Source organism: Meriones unguiculatus, chromosome 8 (assembly GCF_030254825.1).
Source record: "Meriones unguiculatus strain TT.TT164.6M chromosome 8, Bangor_MerUng_6.1, whole genome shotgun sequence".
NCBI lineage: Eukaryota > Metazoa > Chordata > Mammalia > Rodentia > Muridae > Meriones > Meriones unguiculatus.
In genome coordinates this window covers 104101805-104123831 of record NC_083356.1, presented here as the reverse complement: position 1 = coordinate 104123831, position 22027 = coordinate 104101805, and the positions used below count along the sequence as shown (strand labels likewise).

The following is a 22027-nucleotide window of genomic DNA, read 5'->3' as shown; positions in this document are numbered from 1 at the left end:
AACCAGACAGTTGTCAGCTGCAGCTGTCCGTCACTCTGCTTCTTGCTACAGGACCTGTGAGGAACTCCATGAAAGCTTTAGGAAGGGTTTTATTGATCTGCTAATTAACAACAGGAGAAAAGCAACCTCCTCATCTGAAGCATGTTCTTCCTAATTGCTTTGTTCCAACAATTTTTTTTTTTTCATTTATAAAAGAGGTAGACTTTGGGAATGTTCTGTAATAGTAACTTTTGGGTGCACCATATATACTTTCTATTACATTAAACTGGTCAAACAGAAAACAAACAAACAAACAAACAAACAACCTGTTCCCATGTTTCGTAAGCTGTTTAAACCAGATTGTTCTTTACTGAACATGTGGAAATTTTTTTAAATATTGAGAAGAGTTTAAGTACTATTTAGCATCTCTTAAAATATAACTTTTAAGCCAGAATTGGTGACACACACCTATAATCCCAGAACTCTGGGAGGCTGAAGCAGGCAGATCTCTGTGAGTTTGAGGCCATTTTGGTTTACAAAGTGAGTCCAGGATAGCCAAAGCTATACAAAGAAACCTTGTCTCAAATAAACAAATGTATATATGCATATATATATCAAATGTTTTCTTCATTTTTGTAGTTACTTTAATAGGTAACATTTTTATTGTCCAAGTGGCATCCAAAACATTATAATGTGTGTGTGTGTGTGTGTGTGTGTGTGTGTGTAATTTCAAATATGTTTGGCTAAACATATTTGAAAATTAGGGAAACACTAGGATCCTTTAAAATATTAAACTAAAACAATTTCAAGATATAGGGAAAATTAATGAAATATTTTATGTCTGTTATGGTAATAAATGCAATGTTTTATATATAGTTTTGGTAGTAAGCCTTCAAAATACATTTTTAATTTTTTTTATTTTTTTTTACTATTAATTACACTTTATTCATTTTGTATTCCCCCATAAGCCCCTTCCTCTTCCCCTCCTGATCCCACCCTCCCTCCCCCTTCCTCATGCATGCCCCTCCCCAAGTCCACTGATAGGGGAGGTCCTCTTCTCCTTCCTTCTGATCTTAGTCTATCATATCACCCCATTCAGAATGGAAAACAGGAGGGAAACCAGAAGCAATGGAAGAGAGGAAACAGTATGGGAGCCTTCTATAGAGGGTCTTCTGAAAGGATTCATCCAACAGAGGATCAAAGCAGATGCTGAGAAGTGTTAAGTTTTTAACTGCAATAATTTAAATGTGTTTGGATTTCATGAAGTTTCTTGTTAATATAAATTTCTATAAATAGATTGATGCAAATATGCTTAAAACTACAGTGAATTTAGTACCATTTTAAGTTAAAATAATAATATGAAATAAAGCAATGTTCAATTGCTCAGCTTTATGTGTGCTACAAGTACTGGTGACTTCTGAATTGGATCCCAAGACCAGTCTTCCCTGAGTCAGTCACATATGGCATACATGTGATTGAGAATATCTGAGCTCCAATTAAATCTATCTATGGACATTGGAACTTCGAACGTCATATGATTTTTACATGCCACAAAAGTCTTCTTTTCTTTTATCTATTTATTTTTGACAATTGTCCCCTCAACTGTTGAGAAATTTAAAATACCAACAAATTTAACTCTCTCTATCTCCGTGTGTGTGTGTGTGTGTGTGTGTGTGTGTGTGTGTGTGTGTGCTGCCCTCAAACTCACAGAAATAGTTCTACCTCTGCCACCCCAAGTGTTGGGTTTAAAGGCATGCACCACCTCTCTCATCTTTAACAATATTCTTCTTAACTCATAGGCCATAAGAAAAATGGCAGCTGATAATTCTCAACTGACAGGTCTGATTTGCAGAGCCCTGTTCCATTGCCTTAGATCCGAACAAGTAAACAAATATAAAGCAATCATGAGAAAAGGTAACATTAGGATGAAGATCACATTTGAAAATGGACCAGGCCAAGGTACTTGAAGACAGATGACTTAGAAGTGTATTGAAGTGTGTCTTGGTGCCATTTTCCTTATAGTCGGTAAATACCCTTCATTATAAATTTTCTGTGGCTTGTAAGACAAAGAGTCCTGTTTTACACAAAATAATGCCCTATATTTTTACTCCCTGTAAAGTTCTGAAATAGGACAGACACTGACTTTAATGAATCCAATTCTACACTGCACACTTAACATTCTGAGAGTGTTTTTGCTGCTTCCAAGCCATCCAATAAGCATTCTGTAAAAGTATCTCTTATTGGTCTTTTGTAATTGTCATTTAGGTGGCACACTGCTGCGTGAAAGTAACTTTTATTCTCCTGAGGCTTATTCTGTCCCCCTGATAATCTAGGCCTAGTTCTGGAAGCTTCTAGCCTCCATAAAATCTAATCTAGGCCTAAAATATTTTCAGACTCTGAGTCTTACTGCTGAATATGCTCACCCATTCTAGTTCTTTCTGAATTCTGCCTGGCTGTTTCAACTCAGCTGTCCTGCTCAAACTCTTCTCCAAGCTGACTGACTCCATCTGGCTTCTCTCTTGGTTTCTGACTGATTTGCTTTCCTTGGCCTCAAAGTAACCCTGGCAATCTGTTCTAATCTTCTGGCACATTCTTTCACCTGCAACCTTTCCCTGTAAAACTGTCCTCGTAAAACTGCCCCTGAACTCCAGAAACTGAACTGCCACCAACTGAACTACCAGAAACTCCACTACACTGCTTTCCAGCTGACTGACTTCAACTCAACTGAACTGCACTCACTGAACTGCTCTTTTGCTCTCTCTGTCTCTGTCTCTGTCTCTGTCTCTCTCCTGCTGCTTCCCTTAGTTGCCTCTCTATCCTGAACATATCCTTTCTCTGACTCATTCTGTCAAATCTATTCTCTGATTCATCACCTTTGTCTGCTCTTCAATTATAGGTCACTTTCAAATATGGATGCTTCTTCCTACAAATTGACCTTACCTACATTGTTTGGGATTAAAGGTGTGCACTAAGGACAGGGCATGCCTAAATCCCAGCCATGGGATTAAAGGTGTGTGGTATGTTTGCATTACAGCTGAAGACCAAGAAGGTCTTTAGACGTGATCCCTTGCCAGAGCAATGATGTTGCTGGATTAAAATTTCTCTACATATTTTACAGTTTAGTATGAAATAGTATGTCATGGTTGTGGGACATGTCAGTTGTTTTTGAAGAAAATTGAAATCATGGTTATACTGACTAATAAACTAGCCAGCGTTTAAATGATATATATCTCAGAGTAGATTGTTACATTTAAAACAGTTTTAAATAAAAACTTAACAAACTGAAACTTTAATTGAGTGACTTGATAGGAGGTTATTGCTTGAAATGGAACTAGCATGCTTAGATTTGAAGCTTGGATTTTTTAATTTACTGTCACAAAACTAGCTAGAAATTCTGAGATAGGTCTAAATCTTTGAATTTTTAATTTGGTAATTACAACAGAAATACAAAATATTCAACAAATGAATTCAAATACAAGATAAAGAAGAATAAGATCCACTTTGAACCAAAGAGATGAATTTCAGAGTAAAGAATTATTTGTAGAACTATTGTTCCAAAGGTTAGAGGAAATTGGAAAATTGTCAAGACACATACTAAAAATTTATTAGAATAATGATAGCTTTCTTCCTACACAGTGCTTATCAAAATTAAAGCAATATATTCATTTCCAAAGTTTCATATCAAATGAAGAATGGGTTGAAGAAGTCAGAATGATCTAATCAACAGTTGCACCATTTTCCCTCGATAAATTCTTGGTAAAAGCAGTAACTTTTTTTTCCTTTAAGATTTATTTTGCTGCTTTTTATGTGGGTTTAAGAGCAAATGATTTCTACTCCCACAATGAATTTTACATAATCCTAACTATTTTTACATTTCTCTTAGAACATTAACCACATGATAAATACCCAAACTCACAAATTCTGATATGAATATGAGCATACTTGTTTCCTTTCCAATTTTCAATTCAAAATTTAAGGTTATATAATAAACACTGTGATCACCATCTGAAGTTTTCTTTTTTGGTTTTTACTTTTTAATTTTTTTAATTTTTAGTTTTGTATTAATTACAGTTTATTCATTTTGTATCCCAGCTTTAGCCCCTTCCCTCATTCCCTCCCAATCCCACCCTCCCTCATCTCCTTCCATGCCTCTCCCTTTCCATCTTACCCTAGTGTATCAGGTCTCATCAAGACTGGCTACATTGTCTGTGGCCTGGTAAGGCTGCTTCCCCCACAGGGGGAGGTGATCAAAGAGCCAGCCATTGAGTTCATCAGAGGCAATTACTGTTCCCCTTACTAGGGTACCCACTTGGATACCAAGCTGCCATAGACTACATCTGTGCAAGAGTTATAGGTTATTTCCATGCATGGTCCTTGTTTGGAGTATCAGTCTCACAAAAGACCCCTAGGCAGATTTTTTTTTTTTTTGGTTCTGTTGCTCTTCTTTTGGAGCTCATGTTTCCTCCAGGTCTTTCTAACTCCCCTTTAATTCATAAGATTCCTTGTACTCTGCCCAAAGTTTGGTTATGAGCCTCAGCATCTGCTTTGATACACTGCTGGGTAGAATCTTTCAGAGGCCCTCTGTGGTAGGCTTCTGTCCTGTTTCCTGTTTTCTCTCTCTTCCGATTTCCATCCAATCTGTCTTTCTGATTGAAGATTTATCATTTTATTCAGGGTCCCTCTTCTTGCTTAGCTTCTTTAGGTGTACAGATTTTAGTATGTTTATCCTATGTTATATGTCTGATATCCAATTATAAGTGAGGACATACTATGTGTGTCTTTATGTTTCTGGGAAAGCTCATTCAGGATGATCTTTCTAGTTTCTACCATTTGCATGCAAATTTTATGATTTCCTTGTTTTTAATTGCTGAGTACTATTCCATTATGTAAATGTACCACAATTTCTACCCATTCTTCAGCTGAGGGACACCTGGGTTGTTTACAGATTTTCGCTATTATGAATAAAGCTACTATGATCATGGTTGAGCAAATGTCCTTGTTGTATACTTGAGCATCTTTTGGCTATATGCCTAGAGTGGTATAGCTGGATCTTGAGGTACCACTATTCCTAATTGTCTGAGAAAGCTCCAGATTGATTTCCAAAGTGGTTGGAAAAGTTTACATTCCCACCAGCAATGGAGCAGGGTTCTCCTTTCTCCACATCCTCTCCAGCATGTATTGTCACTTGAGTTTTTGATCTTGGCCATTCTGATGGGTGTAAGGTGAAATCATAGGGTCATTTTGATTTTCATTTCCCTGATGACTAAGGACATTGAGCATTTCTTTAAGTGTTTCTCTTCCATTCAATATTCCTCTATTGAGAATTCTCTGTTTATCTCTGTACCCCATTTTTAATTGGATTATTTGATTTGTTGCTTTTTAACTTCTTGAGTTATTTATATATTCTGAATTTTAGCCCTCTGTCTAATATAGGGTTGGTGAAGATCCTTTCACAGTCTGTAGGCTATAACAGTCATGAGATTACAATCCTTTCTATATTCTTGACAGCACGAATCATCATCTAATTTGATTATTGTAGGTGTATCTATAGACTCATCAATTCTAATTATAATTCTAGGGAAAATAACTATAAATTAATCTGATTCACATATTTTTAAGGAAGCTTATACATTGTCTCAATGTGATAAATCAGCTGAGGTAATGTTCCCTGTGAACAGTCGTTTGCTCAACAATCCAACCACTTCAGGCTCATAGAATTATTTTCAGTTGGAAAACCTTATGTATTTCAGATTGTATTGCCAATTAATTGGTTCAGTTTCCCAACTTTCAACTAATTCCATTTTCTCACAGTCTAATTTTGAAATCAATATTAATCTCCAGGCTTTCCCGATCTACCCTGTGTAGCAGGAAACATGGTCTCAAATCATAGCTATGCCTCCCTGACATTCAGAAGCCACCTTATGCTTTTTTTTTTTTTTTTTTTTTTTTTTTTTGTACATAAAGCCTATGTCCAAATGACTTTCTCTTTATGCGTCTTATTTCCATACCAGAATGATGGGATCAAAGTTATTGCCTGGATACTTACTGTGAACATTAAGCCATCAAAATAATATGTGTGTCTTAAAGAAGTCACCCTCATTCATCCTTCATTTGCTCCAGAGTTCAAGCAGTTCTCTAAATAGTCCTGTAAAATTAAATTTTTATTTAGTGTGAATGAAATATTTATTTATTAAAAATGTAGTCATCTGCAATCAAACATTTCGCTCACTCTCTATATCTGGATTCTGCTGATAGTTACTGGAAGCTGTTTGGGGATTGGAACACTCAGCACTATTGTATTGTGATCAATAATTAAATTTAGTGCTGACATGCATCTAGTTTATGCAGCCGTCTCTGACAATCCCATCTTGCAAAATTAATCCTTTCCAATTTATTTAATAGGGGACATGGACAATAAAATAATTCAGATGAGTACCAATGCAGGATTATTTCTGGTCAATATTACTTTATTATAAATTGGGTCCACATACTCATTAGTAAATTAACTGTCAAATCTGAAAACAGCCTTTTTTTGTTTAAAGGTAATTATTGGTGCTGAAGACAAGGAGGCACTTAACCTTGCTGTACAGTTGTCCTTACCACAGTGTTTTTTATTCCAGGCTATAACTAACCCATCAAAGCTGCACAGGAAAAATAATTAGTGATATTAAATGGATGAAATTTAACTATTACAAGGCTGTGGCTGCTTAGATAAAGAACCTGAATAACCATCAGCTTCTATAATGATTTGAAGTCTGGGTTCATTTTGTGGGTATTTTAACTTCTGTTAATTGATAATTCTACTGGAAACAAATGAAAAATTGATATCAAATGAATACTGTTTTCAAAACATGGGCTACGTGGGGTTGATTTTTTTTTCTCATAAAAATTGTACAAAAGCTGCTCCCGGTTTTCAGAGATGTTTGATAATTTATAAATTATTTTAATGTGAGTTTTAGGAAAACAGTCTTGCATATAAAGTGCTTTGTCAGCTTTGTGGCTTTTTACCATACCAACGAGCCAATAACGTCTCGATTCCACTAATCATTTTAAAGAAATATTTTACACAGTTTCATAAAAGTATTCCATTTTCTAGTTTGCTTTATGATTTTCACACACACACACACACACACACACACACACACACACACACACTCCATTGCATCAATGCACAGAAGAAGCATAATAAGCACGACTTACTTTCAACATGTTAACTTTCTCACCGATGTGCAAATGTACAGTATACCACATCAGTGCAATGACTGGAATTCATGTTACGCATTTCCCTGTGTCAGACAAGTCAGAGGTATTATTTTTCAGTGCTTGTGTGAAATACAAATTTGATGGAAAGTGCTGAGTCTTACTCTATTGATCGCTGTTACACCTAGCAAAGAATTGAAAAGAGTGAAGAGAAAGTGGCATATATTCATTCTATTGATGTTGCATGCCATCAATAATCTGCACCTTAAGATGTCCCCAAATCACATTTGTTAACTATTTCATCCTTTTATTGTGCTGTACAGAACTCAGAAAGAATGCCAGTGTGCTATCTGTCTTGTAAAAATATATCCACCCTTACATTTTAATAACTGAACTTGTGTTACACTAGAGAGACCAGGAACTAGATGATAAATAATGAAAATTCAGCTTGTTAATAATACACTATTGACTGAAATAAAGTGACTCATTTATTCAGCTTACCCACACAGTCTCAGAAATAAGATGAAAAAACAGTAACCCCAGAGAAATGTCTTACAGGTATTAAAGTATATTTTCACAACTGAACAGTGGTGTAAAATGGTTTCATAAATTTGCACCTAAATATACTAACAGTGTAGACAAAGTCTTTGAGACATATTATGATTTTTATTTCAGTGCCTCATGAAGAACAATGCTGAGTAATCAAGGGCCGAGGAAATTTTTTGTCACTTACTCCCAAGTGGGAGAAAATACACAGTTGCAAAACAAAGCATTCGTTTCCATATTGGGCGTTCTTTCTTTTTCTTTTCCCTTTTTCTTTTAACTGTTTGAGAATTTCATACATACTTATGATATGTTTTGATCTTTCTTATAACTCCTGTGGTATGGTGCATAGAAAGGTAGAGGAATAACCAAGAACCTGCTCCCTCTGTGTGAAATTATGTAGATTTTACTCTTACTGTCTCTGTATTCTGAACTAGCTGTTGGCTCTGTTGCGGAGCACACAGCAGCTTCCATGAAACCTGCTAGTTTCTGACTACATTTTCATCATGTTTTCTAGCACCATTGGACCTCACTCTTTTATGAAGATGAGAAAAGACTTATCCATTTACAAGGTTTAAATTTTAATCTGTGGGACTGAAAATTTGGCCCAGCCACTAAGAGCACTTGTTCTTGCAGAGGACCAAGGTTCAGTTCCCAGCACTCATGTCAGCTTGTGAATACATGCAACATAATTTAGAAAGATTAGACTCCCTCTTCTGGCCTCTGTGGATGCCTGCATACCCAGAATACACATATATACTCTCAGATACACATACACAATTTAAAGATTATTTGTGATATATATATATATATATATATATATACTATAATTTACCCCATTGGGATTGTGATATTTCAGATTGTTCTGAAAAATCAAGGAAATATGGGAACAGGGACTGTCTCTGACATCAACTCAGTGGCTGGCTCTTTGATCCACAGCCCTACCCCCCAAGGGGGGAGCAGCCTTGCCAGACCACAGAGGAGGACAATGCAGCCAGTCCTGATGAGACCTGATAGGCTAGGTACAGAGGGAAGGGGAAGAGGACCACCCCTATCACTGGACTTGGGGAGGGGCATGGGAGGAGATGAGGGAGGGAAGGTAGAATTGGGAGGGAATGAGAGAGGGGCTACAGCTGGGATACAAAGTGAATAAACTGTAATTAATAAAAAATATAAAAAATTAATTTAAAAAAATTTATTTATAAGATCAGTGTGTATACATACAAATTTAGGATGATGCAGTTTGTTGGGAGGAGGTACAAAAGACCTCATGCAGACCTCATGATTGATGGTTTAACGCTGAGTTTCATGCTATGAAGCATGGAGGTGAATGTAAGTGGCTCCCTCTAACTTAGGGGGGATATCAATGAGTCTGGAAAGCATGTAAAGCAATGTTTGTGTACAGCCCAGAGTGGAAGATCTCTCAAAAGGAGAATGTGATCCAGTGTTGATCAACTTTGTCTTTTCAGGAGGAGGAGTAAGGGGTGATGAGAATCAGTTTGTGTAAGCAAATCATGAAGGTCTAACATTTTAATTTATTAATGTCATAGAACAAAGATGCCATTCAGCAAAATTCAGGCACCATTCAGTTTTGGACCAAGATGTGGATGTTAAGTGAAAGGACCACATGACAGGTACTGTGGATAGCTTATGTCATTGTGCTCCTCATTCTTCCAATATCATGCAGCACAAAACATAAAAAAAAAAAAAAAAAAAAAAAAAAAAAAAAAAAAAAAAAAAAAAACTAGCTGAAGGAGTGTTTCCCTTTCAAATCCTGGCCATTTCTCTCATGGATATCATCTTCTGCCTTCACCCTGCGGCTGCCTGCCTTCCTATCAGGTCTACTGCCTGCCCTATTCACTCTGCTTCACACCATTCTCAGTCTCTCCTCAGCACTCTGAACACACAGCTTTCCTCAGGTCTTGATCACATCTTGTTCTATATTATTCTCCATAACCCCTTTTGTATGAAATGTAGTTAAAGGTCATGTATCCTATCTACAGTGTAGTGGATGGAATTCTCATTTATCTATCACATGTGAGTTCTATGAGATACAGACATTTCCAATGAAGCGGGTAATTAGAAGAGAAAGTCCTGATTGATAACAGAATAGTGACTATGGGGTAAGTCTTCCCATTCTGCTTGCAGAATTCTTGAAACGTACCACGAACTCCTGAAGACTGGTACTAGCTGGATGTATCCATTCTTTGTGTACACTTCTTATGGTGCGCAGTCACCCCCTTTCTATGTAGAGAGTAGGGTGTACCTTTGAAGTTTTCCCAGTCCCTAACACCATATGCGAAAACCAAATAGATGCTTGGTGATGAGAACAAACCTGCCAAACTGGGAAGTTAGATTTCGATCGTGTAGAAGTCATTTTGGAACTATTGCAGAATGACCAGTAGCCAGTCCTCATTTTCTTCCAGACCATAAAAGGTACAGTTATAATAATACTGGCTTTTAACTGTCTTCCTGGCTCTCATTAGTGGAAAATCTTGTCTGAGAACAGTTTTTAAGTGTCATTGATAAAGTGGGTTCAGAACCTGGATGTGAGGTCTCTAATGCATTAAATGTATGGGATCTTACACTGGCTAAAGTGTTTATGGGGGATTGCTGAATGAGGTATCTCATTATACAGAAACAGCGCAAATCGCAATTACTGACTGCATATTGTACAAAGGACATAAGTAAGTGATTAGGTATACATAATTTGAAGACTCAATTTACAGACATTAATGCCAGCAAAGAAAAAAAAGGGAGCTGCAGCTGAAGCACAAGGGCTGGATTTGAATCAGTTATGATAATCTCCAGCAGGCTCATCCTTTATCTCCCTCAGCTGTGGGCTTCATTACCTTGGCTCTGCAAAGGTGAGAAGTTCTGCCTTAAAGTGTGTTAATAAAAGTGTTATTCCTTTGAGTTTAAAAATATACTCATTAGCACTTGCCACATGCCAGAAACTGTCAGAAGCATTTAATAAGCATTAACTCATTTAATCTGTTATATAACCCTTTGAGCCACGTATAGTTTTTATCAGAGTCAATTTATATAGACGAGGAAACTCCAGTCCTGGAGCCCCCTGAAACCTGTAATTCTTGTTTTCTGGTCCACCAAAGATTATTTCTAGGAAAGCGTTTCATGAAATGTAAAGAGCTTTAAAAACGAACAGTGTAATTGTTACAAATTAATTTTTCAGCATCCGTGTTTGGTTCTCTTTCTTCTTTCCCAGCTAATAGGCTGTAGGGCCAAACATGAAAATAACCCTAGCTACTATGATTTAATATTTTGTGACAATATTGTTGTTATTACAAATAATAAAATGTTATGTGAAAAACAGAATTTATCTTTGCCCAGAAGTAAAGGGCAGAGGGTAAGCAAGGGTCATTGTGGAGAAAGTCTAAGCTGATTCATAACCCTTTAATAATATTATGCTCTCAAGCTCTTGAACAAGTCTGGGTTGGGGAATTTTTTGATAGTTTCAAAAGCTTTCCGCTTCCAAATTCCATTTGTATGTAAACAAAAAGTAAAATGGACAGGCAGAAAATGTGGAATATGTTAACAGCTTGTCTCTGATTTCCTGGCCATCTTGTGCTGTGTTCAAAAGTCTTGGGAAATTAATGAAATAGATCTGTTGGTATTTAAAATACATAGGTCAGATGGGCATAAGTATGGCTTAGATGGGGTCAGGCTAGAGGGACTCATCGGATTCAGCTCTGCCCAGGCAGCTAAGGACAGTCCAGGCTTGCTAGGGAAGAGGCAATCTTTGTCTTCAGTAATGTAGCTAGCAGTGAGTTGCTCGTGGTACAATGGAACACTTCACATCTAGGCCAGGCAAGAGGCCCCAGAGGGGTCACAACCAAAACCAGAGACAAAGCAAAGGCCTGAGAGTAGGAATGGAAATTGCTGGGAAGAGGAAGAGTGAAAGTAGGAGCCAGAGGGTGGGGAGATGAGAGGGACCTGAATGTACTAAATACATGCTTGGAATTGTCAAAGAATAAAAGCAAGAAAAAGTGTTGTTAACGATTTAATGTGATCTGACAGAAGGATTTTATACAATAGGTGAAACTGGGCAAACTACTAAGACTTACAAGAATGTCAAGGTAAACTGTAAGATGCCAAAAGCATTCTATATTAACAAACGCAAGGCGAGACTTTTAAGAGTAATCAATACTATAATTACAGGACTCTGACTCCTAATGATCCTCAAGACTTATTGAAATTCTGATTTGGGTGTGGTGCTGTGTACATATAATCCCAGGACCTGAGGTTGAGACTAGAGGTCTGAGAGTTCTAAGCCAATCCGGACTTCATAGTGAGCTCCTGGCCTACACAGTCTATAGAGGGAAATCCTTTGTCAAAACTAAGGCATTAGCAAACAGGAATTATAACTATCTTAATCAAATGTAATGCCCTGCTGTGATTAAAAAAGTACAGTGGCATGTTGGATATAATAAAAAAGGGGGTTGTTTATTACAAGGAATTACAAAATCAAATAAAACAGGCCGTCCAGCTTGTGTAAGAGGTTGGTACTTTAGCAGTTGAAGTAGTCCTAGAAACTGCTGAAATATGTCAAGAGAGCCAGACTGGTGAGGCTCAGCTGAGACCAGATAGGGTCATCTTCAGCATCACATAGGGCAGGAGAGAAGGAGGAGTGCACCTACTCGAAGTTAAAGAGAAATAAGTCCAGAAAAGGAAAAAGAACCTATGAACAATTGCTTGTGAGAAATGTTAGGGAATTTATCACTTCAGGAATGAAAATGAAAATAAATAGAAAATAAGCTTTGATTACTCTCTAAAGTGTAAGGCCCATTAGATTGCCACAGCAAGTGAAAGCTTAGAAAAGACATTTGAAATTTGTAAATCATACTAAGGGCCAAAGAAATGGCTCAGCAGGTAAAACCATATGCTGCCCTTGCAGAGGATTTGGGTTTTAGTTCCGGTACACCCACACCTGTCCAGCAGCAGCACACACACACACACACACACACACACACACACACACACGGCTGTTAACTCCAATAAGGGACCGGACACCTCTGGTTTCAAGGGGCACCTGCCCTGAATGTACAAGAATCATCCATAGAAATACCCACACATACCAAAAAGTAAAAGTAAAATTTTAAAACAAAGATATCCCATTTAAAAAATAAACCACTCAACTTGGAAGTCATTCCACCTTACCAGCTGAGCTGGGTTTCACTTTTGCCTTTTGATGTATTGCACGTGGTCTTTGTTGAGTAGATGCTAGTGCTATTGCGCTTTTCAGCAGTTGGAACTGGATCTTCATGTTTCCAAACCTAAGAGTGTTACATTATAATTTTAAGAAACTATAATTGGAACTATGAGGGGGGAAGAATGTTCTTGAAGTGTGACACAGGAAGAATTAATGTTCAGAAGTTCAGTATGAGAACATTTGAATGAGACAGTGAGTGCTACTTTATACAGTGGGAGTGTAATGAATTTAGGTCTACAAGATTATTTTTTTCTGATCTGCATTCCTCTCACACATTTGACAATGAGTTAATAAATAATGTTCCAGAGGCTGTACTCCCTGTTTCCTGAGATAAGCTAATTAGAAAGACAAAATGGAAGTCTGTGTAAAGTGTCTACCCCAATATTTTAAAAAGATTAAATAAATACTCAATAAAAAAATGACTGAAAAGACACTAAGATAAAACTTGACCACTCTGAGTTCATAAAATATTCGGAGATGTTATCTTTGAGATTGCCATGATTAACAACTTCTTTGTACAGGTAAGAAAAATACGAACCAGAGAAATGTGCAGCCTGTACCCTGTTGCTGGGTACCACAGCTCACTCACTGACAGGGACATCACAGACCGACTTCAGAAGAAGCAAGTCTTTCTAAAGTCCCTGCATAGCTAGAGGTGTGTTTTTGGCTTAGAAATTATTGTACATATACAGGAAATCTGGGTATGTTCTTGGAAGTCTTGTCATTCCTTGATTATGTAGAATGTTCCAGGTTCCATTTTGCATATAACTTCCTCTGATCATTGTAATGATCCATTGATACAGCTGCGGTTCAAATTTACTCCCATTTTACATATGAAGCAAAATTCAAAGGTGTCTAAGGATTTCTTCAAGTTCTTACATATGAAAAGTAGAATAGGAGGTATATATACATATATATGTACATATATGTATATATATTAAGCTGCTTGACTCAGATCACCAATATTCTACAATATAAGATAAAAAAAAAAGTCTGTCCTGGGGAACTGTTTTCTCAGGGGAATGTTTCACTCAACTAAAAAAGACAACCTAAAATAGCTGATGGAAACGTTTTCTTGCAGACAGGATGCTTGATTTCCATTTTATTACAGTGTAATGAAAGCATCTCAGTAGCCCAGTACATTATTGCCATCTGCCTCTTTCCCTACTCTATAAAGTGTGGGTAATTATACTTCAGCAAGATGTTTAGAAACTTAATTAATATTATTGGTTAGAGATCTTTAGATTAACAACCCAATTCTGTTTATAATAAACACATCTGGACTTGTCTACTGCCTCGTCTGTTTCTTATAATATCATATTCACAGTAATCGCAACTTCTTTCTACTTACTGTCATCACAGAATATTTGCTTTAGTACAGACTGTGTATAAACATATGGGTAAAGTAGTGCTGATTCTAAAGCACAAATCCTGTCTTGAAAGAGCTTGTTATTTAGGGAGTTGGGAACTTTTATTGCGTATTAACTAACAACTGAACACATTCAAATAACTGCAGCCATCAATGAAATGTCTCTTGTTAATAGAAAACCAGCACAGCATCTGTTTGGCTGAGGGGAGACATGTTTTTTATTTCCGGAATTATCAGTTAAACTGCCATTTTGTTGAATAAGTACAACATCATATTATGAAAGAGGAAGATAACATTTAATTTTAGATTGTTTTACTTTGCTGACACCATTTAATATATTTGAAGAGAAGTCATCAGTTGGACAGTGACACACCAGGAAGTAAAGGAAGTGATTCATTGTAAAGGAAGTGATACATTAACCCATGAGACTTTATTTGGCAGTGCAGAGTGGGAAGTTGAGAACAGCCTCTCTTGGATTAGTTATCAAGATAAAGACATGAGCAATAAGAGAAAGGAATACTATACATAGCTGGGAGAAAATTTTAGTAGGTCCTAGCAGTATATAGTCTTAAAGTTTTGTTTTCCAAACTTTTAAAATAAATTCAGTGTTGAGTAATTTCACTACAAATTAGTTAGTAAATGTTGCACTATAACTCTAATTTGGGATCTTATTTACAATGTTTAAACATGAAAAATAAATTGTTCAATTAACCCAGTTCTGCTATGTGTGAGAGAAAATAACAACCTAGGTTGTGGGTTTAATTTTGCAATCTTAGAGATGGCATTTAGGCCTTATACTAGACCTTCATTTATTACCATTGTCTTCTCACTAATTCAAAAAAAGTAGCATAATTTGAAGATCATGATCTCTTGTGCACTGCTGCCAAATTACATCTCTTAGTTTGGCAACCATTGTCCTTATCGACTCCAACATGAAAAAATGTGCTATTAATTAGATCATTGAATCAACTTTCCTGTTGAGAAAGAAAATGATCCTTCAAGAATACAAAGAAAACTAACTTGTCAGTGAACACACTTATACCAGGGACAACACCATTTCCTAGGGGAATAAAGCCCCATCCTCATTCCATTTCTCAAGAGATCCCTTAGAAGCAAGCCTGCCACAATTCTTTACAGACCTGGAAAGAAATATTCTCAACTTCGTATGGAATAACAAGAAACCCAGAATTGCTAAAACAATCCTCTACAATAAAAGATCTTCTGGAGGTATCTCCATCCCTGATATCAAGCTGTACTATAGAGCAACAGTTATAAAAACTGCATGGTACTGGCATAGAAACAGAATGGTGGATCAATGGAACTGAACAGAAGATCCAGAAATGAACCCACACACTTATGGACACCTGATTTTTTACAAAGATGCCAAAACCATACAATGGAAAAAAAAATAGCATCTTCAACAAATGGTGCTGGTCTAACTGGATGTCTACATGTAGAAAAATGAAAATAGATCCATACTTATCACCCTGCACAAAACTGAAGTCCAAGTGGATCAAAGACCTCAACATAAAACCAGACACATTAAATCGGCTAGAAAAAAAATGGGGAATACCCTAGAACTCATTGGTACAGGAGAGAACTTCCTAAACAGAACACCAAGAGCACAGGCTCTGAGAGCAACAATCAATAAATGGGACCTCCTGAAACTGAAAAGCTTCTGTAAAGCAAAGGATACTGTCATCAAAACAAAGAGACTGCCTACAGATTGGGAAAGAATCTTTACCAACCCTTTATCTGACACAGGACTCATATCCAATATATATAAAGAACTAAAGAAGCTGAAAAGCAGCAAACCAAGTAATCCACTTAAAAAATGGGGAACAGAACTAAACAGAGAACTCTCTGTAGAGGAATATCGAATGGCAGAGAAGCATTTAAAGAAGTGTTCAACCTCATTAGCCATTAGGGAAATGCAAATCAAAACAACCCTGAGATTTCACCTTACACCCATCAGAATGGCCAAGATGAAAAACTCAAGTGACAACACATGCTGGAGAGGTTGTGGAGAAAAGGGAACCCTCCTCCACTGCTGGTGGGAATGTAAACTTGTACAACCACTCTGGAAATCAATCTGGTGCTTTCTCAGACAACTAGGAATAGCGCTTCCTCAAGATCCAGCCATACCACTCCTAGGCATATATCCAAAAGAGGCTCAAGTACACAAAAAGGACATTTGCTCAACCATGTTTGTAGCAGCTTTATTTGTAATAGCCAGAAGCTGGAAACAGCCCAGATGCCCCTCAACTGAAGAATGGATGCAGAAATTGTGGTACATCTATACAATGGGTACTCATCAATGAAAAATAAGGAAATCATGAAATTTGCAGGTAAATGGTGGGACCTGGAAAGGATCATCCTGAGTGAGTTGTCCCAGAAGCAAAAAGATGCACATGGTATATACTCACTCATATAAACATACAACATTGGATAAACCCACTAAAATCGGTACATCTAAACAAACTAAGCAAAAGAGAGGACCCTAACTAAAACGCTCAATCCCCATCCTGAAAGGCAAAGAGGATGGACATCAGAAGAAGAAGAAAACAGGAAACAACCTAGGAACCTGCTACAGAGGGCCTCTGAAAGCCTCTGCCCTGCAGACTATCAAAGCAGATGCTGAGCCTGATGGCCAACTGGCGGGCAGATTGAATGGAATTTTATGTAAGAAGTCGGAAATAGCAAGAGCTCGAGAGGACAGGAACTCCACAAGGAGAGCAACAGAACAAGAAAATTTGAACACAGGGAACTTCCCAGAGATTCATACTTCAACCAAGGACTATTCATGGAGATAACCTAGAACCCCTGCACAGATGTAGCCCATGGCAGTTTAGTGTCCAAGTGGCTTACATAGTGATGGGAAGAGGGACTGCTTCTGACATAAACTGATTGGCCTGCTCTTTGATCACCTCCCCCTGAGGAGGGAGCCGCCTTACCAGGCCATAGAAGAAGACAATGCAGCCATTCCTGATGTGATCTGATAGACTAAGATCAGAAGGAAGAAGAGGAGGACCTCCCCTATCAGTGGATGTGGGGAGGAGCATGCATGCAGAAAGGGGAGGAAAGGTGGGATTGGGAGGGGAGGAGGGAGGGGCTTATGGGGGGATACAAAATGAATAAAGTGTAATTAATAATAATAATAAAAAATGATGCTAATGCAAAAAAAAAAAAAAAAGAAGCAAGCCTGCCATTAGTCATATAAGGTTGGAATCCAGTCATGCTTGAAGGGAGGAAGACGGGGATCCTTATCCTTATGATTTTGCGAAAAACTCTTACGAGGCATTTAGTACACCGTAGCATTATCATTTGGCTAAGTACTCTGACTAGGATGTGCGTTCTAGAAAGAAAAGGGCTAAATATTATTTATCTCTGTATTTCAGCACTTTGCACAATTTTGATATATTGTAGTGGATTAATAAGTGCTTGTTATTAATGTTCCATTTTCTTAGATTGTTGGTGAACTTATTTCTTTATCTTTACATAAACCATTTTTAGGAATGCTTTCTTCATATGAGATCATGGTTGTGAGTGCTCATGGGCTACCTTCTCATTTTATTTTTGTATTACTATGTATGCTTTTCTAGCCACATGTAGTATATTTTAGTATATGTTCAATAGCATGTATATTCATTACTTTTCTCATTGCTGTTAGCAAAACCTGACAAAAGAAGCCTAAGGAAGAGTTTTTGTTTGTTTGTTTTTTTGTTTTTGGTTTTTGTCCCACGGTCTAAGGATACACTTCACCATAACAGTGTGAGGTTTGACTGTGGGAGCACAAGGCAGTTGGCCGGATCCTATCACCAGCTGGGATGGATGCTACTACTCTCGTTCATTTTCTCCATTTTCTCTGTTTATTCAGTCCAGAATCTCTTTTGCTGCGATTGTGCTTCTCATGTGCAGGCTGGGGTTTCTTCTTTTTGTTAAACTGCTGGAAACACTCTCAAAAGATACAGGTAGATGTTTGCCTCACAGATTGCTCTAATCTAATCAATTTGGTTGTAAGATGAACTGCCACAAGGCTATCCCTTTTCCACTTCATAACCAGATACATCACTTTAATCCATAATATTTCACCCCTAGCCCACTAAGAGTGGGTAGTTCTTATGGGTAGGTCAAAATGCATTTACTTTATCTCCAAGAGCCCTCTAAAAGTAAACAGTTTTGGTCAAAATTGTTCAAAAACTCAAATTGTAGAAATTCTATGAAGACTAAAGCAATCTCTTAACTATGAACTCATATAAAATAGTAGTAGTAATAGTAATAACGATAATGATGATAAACAACTCAAGTATCATAATAAGCATGACACAGAGTAGATATCCCATTCCAAAAGGGAGGAATCAGGACATCAAAAGACTGGATAAATGCAAAACTGAAACCCAATGCAAAGACCAAATTTGTTATCACCAGGTTGGATTTATAAAACTCTTGGTGGCATCATCTAGACTTTCTAGTTCAGCCACCATTGGTACAAATAGCCTTTCTGTTGAGCCAGCTCCAATCCATGCCTGCAGCTTTCCATGGCGGACATCTGTTTCTCTTCAAACTTAGGTCTCCCTTATTCCAATTTGTTGACTCAGTGGCCCCTATGAGCCTCCATGAAGGGTACCATTGCTCATGTGGTACTTATTTTGCGGGCATGAAAGATGTTTATAGAGGCTTGCCCTAAGATTCTAGAAAGCTGCTGAGGCCATTCAGCATTCATGTCTGCAAAACAAGTACTACATGGGCAATGTTATCAGTTTCTGCTGCCAGTTTATGATGTATCTGGCCCCTCCCCTTTCACAACAAATGTAGCAGACTCTTCCTGCTGAACCCAAGAAACCATTTCCCTAAGTAGTTGGCTTTGAGCAGGAGACCCCAGGGGCAGGATATTTCCTTTATCCTCAAGTGAGGCTCTCTCCTGTCAAAGGAATGTGAATGTTAACAAGATGAGCACATGGTTGGGGGCTTGCCTCCCCGTGCATTTTGAACTGCTGCAGTGTAAACTATGGAATTAGTTCCTTATTGGCCTTAATGTCATTACCGAACACAATCATTTTTCTAGACCTGCTGTGATGGTTATCCTTGGTTGTCAATTAGACTACACCTGAAGTTAACTAAAATACAAGCAGCTGGATACACCTGTAAGGGATTTTAATTAATTAAATCTCTTGAAGAGGAAAGGCCCACCTTTAATCTGGATCGTGTGTGTGTGTGTATGTGTGTGTGTAAAGAAGTCTTATTGGGTAGTAAAACTGCTGGAGCTGTCTGTAGGAAAACAGAGAACAGCACATGGCAAAAAGATCCTTGCCAGTCTCTCTTTCCCTTCCTTCGTTCTTTCCTTTATCCTCTTATTTTTTCCCAATTTTTAAAAATAGAAATTGTTTTCCTCACGTAATTTTAATTTTTCCTCTCTCTGTTGTTCCCAGTTCACCCTGTTTCCCCTCCACAATGACACTCTCTTTCTACCTCTCATTAGAAAACAAACAGGTTTCTTAGGAATAAGGATAAAATATATTATAATAATATAAAACAAAAACTAACAGCAGAATTGGACAATACAAACAAACAAGAAAAATGCCCAAGAGAAGGCACAAGTTCACAAATGTCACACACATTCAGTGATATTCTTATTTTCAACATTATCTTTTCAATGATTTTACGTTTAAAAAAGTGGGTGCCTTAAACAGACTGAGTCTTGCCTTGGGGTGCCCTTCATAGTGTCTCAGTGAGGAACAAATGATTTCTTTTTGGTGGGACATATCTCTTCAACAATTACTGCTTCTTTATCTGCAACTGCCTTGTGGGAGTTTTTAAACTCACCCACACCCTTTCTTTTCTTTGCCTGGACTCATATTTTTTTTGTCTTTCTGTTCCTGTCTTTATTCTGTCTTTCATTCTATACCTAGAAAGCAATAAGAAACAATCAAACCACAGCCTGAATGTTATGCTGCCTTGACATTCCCTTCAATAAACAACTTACTTTTTGAAGTAACAGGTCACTTTTATTAAATATGTGAAAATTTTATACACATACGCTGATCATATTTACATGGGCCCCACTCTTCCTAGATCCACCTATTTCAGAGACAGTCCCTGTTCCCACTACTAGGGAACCCACTTGGAGACTGAGCTGCCATGGGCTACATCTGAGCAGAGGTTCTAGGTTGTATCCATGAATGGTCCTTGGTTGGAGTATCAGTCTCAGAAAAAGACCCCTGTGCCCAGATATTTTGGTTCTGTTGCTCTCCTTGTGGAGCTCCTGTCCTCTCCAGATATTACTATTTCCCCCTTCTTTTATAAGATTCCCTGCACTCTGCCCAAGGTTTGGTTATGAGTCTCAGTATCTGCTTTGTTACACTGCTGGGCAGAGTCTTTCAGAGGCCCTCTGTGGTAGACTCCTGTCCTGTTTCCTTGGAGAGGGGCATGGGAAGAGATGAGGGAGGGAGGATAGGATTGGGAGGAAATGGGGGGGGCTACAGCTGGGGTACAAACTGAATAAACTGTGATTAATGTAAAACAAGATGTAGGGGGACCAATAGCTCAGTCTGCCATACAGGAACAACTGTCTTCACAGGAGATGTAAAAAGAAATCAAATTCAACTGGGTGAACGTCATTCTAGAGCACCATAACTATGGATTTGGATGTTATTTTTGTAGAAGGTACAGGGAGATATAGTTCATTGGCATCTAATTCATCAATTAGCCCTCAAGACGTATGTCTTTCTTCAAAAGACTATTTCAAGAACCAAACAAAACTCTTTTTAGCAAAGCCTTTTCATCCAAGATGATAGTTATTTATTATTTTTACTTAAGCTTACTTTTTTTTTTCCCTGTAGCAACATGTTCATTGTTTCCTATCACAAAGTGATAAACAGGTTTGTTTGATTTTCAAAGGACAGTAAGGCCAAACAACTACAACAAAAAAAATGGGAATTGTTTTCATTTCTTTATGATGATATCCTTTAGGTGATATTGTATTTCTATGAATGTATTTTCCTGTTATTGTAAATTTATACTAAATAAATGACAGCATTAACTGGCAAAAAAAAAATTCTAGTTGACAAAGAAGACTAACCATCAAGTCATGAGTCCAATAGTACATGGAAGGGAATTTATATATTGTCTAACAATAATTTCATATTTAAAAGAACAGTTCTTTCTCAGTAATTCCAAAGTTATTAATGTGTTCTTTTACTCCATCTGTAATAGCAAAACCAAGGGAAGACTAAATTATCAGAAAGCAATCCTCACCCACCATGGAATTTGCCAAATATTTATCTCCTAGTTTATTCATAGAGGCCCCCCTCTTGATACAGACAGTGTGAGTTCTTTAGACCCTGAGAAAGGGTTAAACCACAGCTGTTAAAAGTTTAAAGTAAGAACTGTGGCCAAATTCCAAACTAATAAAAAAACACATACACTGCATGATTTTTAGTAGCTCTATAGCAGCAAAAAGGGTATTTAATTATAATAATTTAAATATATTTGATATTGAATCATTTGTGGGCTCTTTTATTATTGACATAGACAAGTACTATCTATTAGCATGGTAAAAACTTTCATTTCTGAAATCTGAATTTTTTTCTTTAAAATTTCTGTTGGATACTGAGCATTTGTAAAATTTCCTAAGAAGTTCTATTAACCCTATGTCATGGTCGTCATATAATCGTTGATCTAGAAAAGGCTTAGAGTGTTCATGACCT

At 37.3% G+C, this 22027-nt stretch overlaps 1 long non-coding RNA gene across 1 annotated transcript in view; it reads right to left on the bottom strand.

Annotated features, from left to right (window-relative positions):
- LOC132656041 (uncharacterized) overlaps positions 1-22027 on the bottom strand; it is a 46077-nt gene that overhangs the window by 5729 nt on the left and 18321 nt on the right. Inside the window, exon 2 of the long non-coding RNA XR_009593997.1 lies at positions 6026-6124. This is a non-coding gene — a long non-coding RNA (uncharacterized LOC132656041). The remainder of the gene's footprint in view (positions 1-6025; positions 6125-22027) is intronic.